We start from the raw sequence: 6,640 nt of genomic DNA, 5'->3' as shown, positions 1-6,640 counted from the left end.
CAGTGATGACATTTGGCCATTGTAAGTAAGTACATTATAACGTACTATAACATATGGATTGAAAACAAGCCTTATGGACTTTTACTGTTAGAGAGTTACATCCAGAGATAGATGATGTGCTTTCCTGATGACACACACACACACACACACACACACACACATACACACACACATCACAATCCCTGCTTTATTTTTATCAGTTAATGTCTTACCGATCGATCACTGTTCTAAGGATGTTATCAATAATTTCAAAGCTTGATTAACTTCAACGTTTCCACAACAATTCTCTACGTTTATACTCTCTCGAATTTTTAATTAACGCTTGCTTAATTAGTTCGAGATCGTTTAGGAGTAAGACGCTTTATTTTAGGGGGAGGGGTGAAAATGAACATAGAAATCTCGGCTGATAAATTGATATATTATCAGGAAATGTTGTAGGAATTTCTTGGCGGAACGAATCATAAACAGACATCCATCAAAATAAGGCAGCTAGAGATAAAATATTATTCTTTAGCAATATTATTTAATTATTTCATGCCTTTACAACCGTTTAAATGTTTTAGACTGGAATAATGAGGATACAGTCATAATGTAGTTTAGTACTGCCTCTTCACAAATGCCAATTAAATTGCCTATTGCTAAATATTCTATCAAAAGGGCACAATAAACAATGACAGGCCAACAGAACACTATTTATCTCCCAAAGCCAAACAAATCATTTCAAACATCAGTAGATCTGTCATTGGGCGAGTATAAAGCACCTTTGATATGAAAGTACTGACTTTGTCTGTGGTGCAGTAGAGTCCCATTCCTCCCGCTCATTGGATCTGTAAAGATAATCAAACATGATGCATCGACAATTTTAGATAAAATTGCCACTTCCGTTGTTTTAGGGTCAGTGGAATGAGTCAAAGGTCACAGGGGTCAAGGTCTGGGTGATGTGCTGAAGCTAACCTATATTCCAGACAAAGAGGAAAGCTCTAACTCTGTATTAGTTTGGCATCAGACCTAAGACCTAATGGTGAATAAATTAATGCATGTTCTAATGCAATGCTAGTTCATAGAAGGCATTTCATTAGTATAATCACTTGAAGGATCAATGAGCTGGCATTAGCAACACTATTGTTGGCCAACCATCTCCTAAGAGATCTGTGGTGGCTTTGTCACCTGCAGAATACCTCATGTTAACATTTCAGAACCATGGACAGCTATTATAGCTGTATTCAGTTTCCAACCTTTAGCACTACAGGGCAATGGACTGGGACCATCAGCCATATTATATTATATTTTTCCCTTTAGAATTGTAAATAGTCGACACCACCTAAGGGCTATCTGAGACTTCTGGACAGACCAATGGAGAAATAACACACTATGATTAAACATGAGGTGAATAAAGTATACTAATTTATGTCAGTTGTTGTAGGTCCCTTATTAGAAGCCTAGGAAGCATTGACCGTGAGTCACTGGCTTTAGACTGTGATTTCAAATTATTCACACACATTCAATCATACAACACAAATGTGATTCTCTTTTACAGTATAGAAACAAACCATGATAGTGGATGGAGAATGGATCAACTTGACCTGTTTATAGCTCCCTCAGCTCAGTCCTATAGGATCCAGTTGTTTGGTGGAAGTGCGAGTGTGATTTCCCCAGACCCTGCTCTCCAGAGACGCCCCGCTCCCCTGCCATCTCTCTGAGCCCGGCTGGTTAAATGGACAGGTCATTCATTCCCTGCTGCCTTTCAATCTCCCCTCCCTAGATGGGCCCTCACTGCCTTAAAGGCCACATTTCCCTGCCCATTATCTACAAGTCACAGGGAATATCTCAGCGCACTGCAGAATGATAACCCAATCAACACCATTGTAATCATTATAGCCCAATCAACACAGTCGGAATCATCATAACCCAATCAGCATCTCTATACCAACACCAGTGGGCTACAGATGTAGGATCTTAATTTGAGCCAGTTTGCTACTGCAGGAAAATAATCCTGCACCAACAGGAAATGTGAATTATTATGTGGATTAGAATTAATGGACGTTTGACATATTTTTCATGAGGGGAAATCAAGTCTGAAATTTCTAAGTGAAATTTACAAACTTCAGAAGCCTTTTTGAACCTCACATAAATTACAAGTTTTAAATGTCCTGCAACAGCGTGATCAAATTAAGATCCTATATCTGTAGAGGCATCATCTAAGTGAGTCAAATGAAATGGGTGCCACCTGCAAGAGCCTACATGACAGACCACAGAGCTGTGTGCTGGGAATGAGAGATGATCAGAGTGTGCATTAAGACTTGTCTGTGTTGATGATGGTGGTCCTGACTGGGCCGGTTAACAGTGTTATTAATAATCCTATGATCTATGAGCTTGTCTGATGTCAGTCAGCCATTAGAGACTTGCCTCTATGTTCTCCACACCTCGTTTCCTTTATGTCGGTGTCGGCAACGGCCAAGAGGCCCGTTCACATAATTGTGCGTTAATAGGCAAAGAGTGGTGGGGGTGAGGAGAGGGGGAGGAGGGGGAGAGAGGGAAAGAAGGGTTTAAAAGGCAGGGTCATTATTTACAGGGATGATTAGGTGCCTTGACTGACCCATGCCCTGCATCTCACTCACCGGAGTCAAATGATGGACAGATAGACGGACCAGAGATAAAGAGATAGAGCGGGAGGAATTAGAGACTTAGTAAGAGAACAAGCTTGTGAAACAGGGAGACTGCAGACAGATAGGGAGGCCAAAAGAGAACAGAAGAAAATATGAAGAGAGTAGACAGAAACAAAAAGAGTGAGAGGAAAAGAGAACAAGGTAGGGGTGCTCTGACAGGATGTCTAGTGGGCAGAGCAGTAGCCTACAGGGTAGGGGTGCTATGTCTAGGAGGATGTCTAGGAGGCAGAGCGGTAGCCTACAGACAGAGTCAAGTGAAGAGGACATTTTAAAGGGCCTAATCGGAGCGGAATGAGCCATGAGAGGAGGGAGGAACTAACGAACACTGACTAGCAGGTCTCCCCTGACCTCTCTCTAACTCCCTCTCTCCCACCTCTACTTTCCCCCCTTCATTTCCTCACTTCCTTCCTCCCCGTCCGTCCTCCACTCATTCCCTTCCATCTACAAACAAAGTTGCCCAGTGTTGACTGGACTCTGGAGGCTTCAACAGGACGGTGGGGGAGAGGGAAAGAAGGGGAGAGAGAGAAAGAGAATGAGAGAAAGAGGGGGAGGAGATTGAAGCAATTCTAATTTAAATAAACCCTTCGGCAGACTGAAACTGGCAGCAAGCTTCCCCTCCACGCGCCAGTGAAAGAAAGAGAAGAAGGGAAAAGGGAAAAGAGGGATGGCAAAAGGAAAGGAGAGATAGATAGATGGATATAGAGATGTCTCCATGTTGGTTTGGTTATTCGCATGGGAGAGCTAGGGGCGGGGGACGGGGGTCGAAGGGAATAGGCTAAAGTGGAAAAAGATAGGGAGGTATATAGAGGGGAAAGAGGTGGGACAGGTAGAAATAATGTGTCCCAAAGAGAAAGGAAAACAGAGAAGATACAGGAAGTAAAGAGGTAGGGGAAAGAGAAGAGGAGAGAGCTGGGAAAAGTTAGGCGTTATGGAGAGAACTCACTGTGTGTGCATGTGTGCGTGAGAGAGATTGGGAAATAAGGGACAACGGCATGAGGTCATCCATTGGGTGACCTCCAATCCTGCTCCCTGTTTCAACCACACACACATTCAAACAGGGTCTCTCAGTGGTGGGCCGATCAGTCTAATTTCATCAAAAGTGGCTTAAGTTTTTTGGCTTGTTCCCAGGACATGATGCTAGTCAGTCAGATTGTCTCCCCCTGCCCCAGCACAGCAGTGGCCCTACCTCTCTATCTCTCACTGGGCCACAGATCAACCACCTGGAAGGATGGTTCAGTACAGCAACTAGGCTGAACTATCATTAAAGTCTCACTTTTGAATGCCTGAGAGTAAGGACTGTTGGCCAGTGATATCCTAAGGATTTATTTGTTCATGGAAAGTTTGTGGTTCGGAAAAAAAACAGTCTGTTCAGTCAGTTCAGTCATAAACAGTAATAAAATAAAAACAGATGGAAAGAAGGCAAATGCCTTACAGCGTCACAGACATACAGTACATATTAAAACTATGAATGTAGTCTGTAGAAACCCAGAACCAAAGCATCCTGTTACCCTGTATTACATGAAGTATAGACTATCACCTAGCTCCATAAGAGGCACCAATCGAAGAAACAGGTCCTACGACATGCATGTAGACAAAAATGACAAGATACGATTACACAGTCCCGGAATAAAGGAGCATGTGCACATAGCGAGACACGCGAGTCTGTTAGTGTGTATGCAAGGTATGTGGAGAGAGAGAGATCACCCCCCCCCCCCCTTTTCTTCAAACACACACACACCGAGAACTGGCTTTGGCTTCGGCGGCGCTGGAGTGGAGCGGAGACGAGGGGAGAACCATAAATCTTCATATAGCGGCTGTTTTGATTAATGCAGCCGAGTCGAGCTAGGGGGCTGGACCTATCCCATTACGGCCTAATGGAAGATGGAGCGGCGCTGTCTCCACCACTAGGCCCCTGTCATTTGTTCCACTTTGCAGTCCATTTGGCCGAGAGACTACAAGCCACTCCATCAAAAATATTTTCAGAGTTAATTTCCGCCCGCTTAATTCGCCTTGATTCGGATTGCGTATCGAATGGCAGGATCGATTTTCGCCTCGCGTCTAAATTAAATAAAAGAGGGGGGGTATACTTTAAGTCTGCGTTTTCTTGCTTTTCTCTTTTCCATTTCATTCTTCCACCCATTTTTCCAACCATCCTTTACTGTTGGTTCCCCGCATTCTTTTTTCCCCCCGATGCATCTCATTTCCCACCTCTCTCTTAGATTTTGATATGTTTGGGGAGGAGGAGAAGGAGGGAGAGTGAGCACAGATTCTTGGGTGTAGTTACAGATGAAGGCAGACCTATTGAAAGACAAGTAGTTTAGGTTGATAGATTTATGGATTTGTCATCAATTATAAACGGACACAAATAAAGACACTCGTTTTGGGTAGCCTATGGGGTAAGTAGCATGATCCCACACTGAGAGTAGCATCATGAAATGGGTTGATCTTCGGTTAAATGTAGGCAGGTAGCTTATTATTAATAATACATAATAGCCTAATGCAAAAAAGAAAAATACAAACGGATACAATTTTAGGCAAATGATAGGCGAATAGTAGCCTAACCAAGACAAAAACAAAGTGGGAAATGTGTAAAGAGAATGGATGGAACAGGATGGTGGGGTATATTAGGGGCATCGGGGTGTTGAAGCGGCGAAAATAATAGGGGGAAAAGTACAAAAAAATAAATGAAAAAAGGTAAAGAGCGCAGTGACAAATTGGTCGAGTGTGTCGCGAATTCCCTTTCAGATTTAAAGCTGCGTGTAGCCTATCGTCATATCTTTCCAGAGTAATTTATTTTCTCATTTCTCCTTCAGTCTCTCTCCCTCAGTCTCTCTCTCAGCCCCCACACAGGCTCCAGTCACGTGCGATTGAGGAGGGGGAAAAGTCAATACAAGTCTCCAGCGACAACTGTTTCCCCCCCATCGGCCTCTAGCGTATCTAGCACTCTCTTCCCGGCTTCGCCTTTTATTTGTTTATTCGTAAGTTTATCTTTGTTTCTCCTTGTTTCCTTCCCGTCCTCTTTCTCTCTCCTGTCTCTCAACCTTTCCCTTTCCATCACATTGCTTCATTTATTCTCCTCAGCAGTCAACATTTAGATATTGATTTGATTCTTCCTCCTTCTCAACTGTTCACACTGAAATGAATGATTAGCCTAAATCCCTCTCGAGTCCAGAGGGGAAGTTCTTTAGAAATATGAACACAGGCATAGACATACATAGGGGTACATAGGGGTCACAGTTGATAAGGCCTCTGCTTAGCCCACCCTGAGGGGGTAAGACATGTCGGGATAGGAGGACTGATGACCAATGTCTCTACTAGTGATATGACCAGTGCACTCAACCCATCTCAATATCTGTGTCTCTATTTCAGACCCCACATCTGTTATTGTATGATCTTTAAGAAAAACTGCCTGAGCACAGAATAATGAAATCAAAACACAACACACACAGTCAACAACCCTCTGGTAAGAAACACACCGTGTCAATATTAATCATACTGACAGAAAGTCGAAATATGGCATCTGCCACACGCCATCTTCCCTCTCTCCTGTCTTTCTTTGTGGAGGAAGGAGAGATGGAGGGAAAGGCAGAGAGGGGGAGGTTTGGGGTGAGAGAGGAACGGGAAGGTGCTTTCAATGGAGGAGTTGGAGGGTCAGTGGAGAAGAGGGGAATTTGAAAGTGAAGGTATATGAGGTATAGGCCTAATGATGTATAAATGGTCTAGTTGCCTTGGTAATGTTTAATGTGCTAGTTTGAGTTACAGTGGGGAGAACAAGTATTTGATACACTGCTGATTTTGCAGGCTTTTCTACTTACAAAGCATGTAGAGGTCTGTAATTTTTTATCATAGGTACACTTTCACAGTGCCATCCGTTTTGTCACTAAAGCACCTTATACCACCCACCACTGCGACTTGTATGCTCTAGTCGGCTGGCCCTCGCTACATATTCGTCGCCAGACCCACTGGCTCCAGGT

This window comes from Oncorhynchus clarkii, chromosome 3 (assembly GCF_045791955.1).
Source record: "Oncorhynchus clarkii lewisi isolate Uvic-CL-2024 chromosome 3, UVic_Ocla_1.0, whole genome shotgun sequence".
NCBI classification, from domain to species: Eukaryota; Metazoa; Chordata; class Actinopteri; order Salmoniformes; family Salmonidae; genus Oncorhynchus; species Oncorhynchus clarkii.
The sequence above is the reverse complement of the archived record's forward strand: the minus strand, read 5'-3'. Positions refer to the sequence as shown.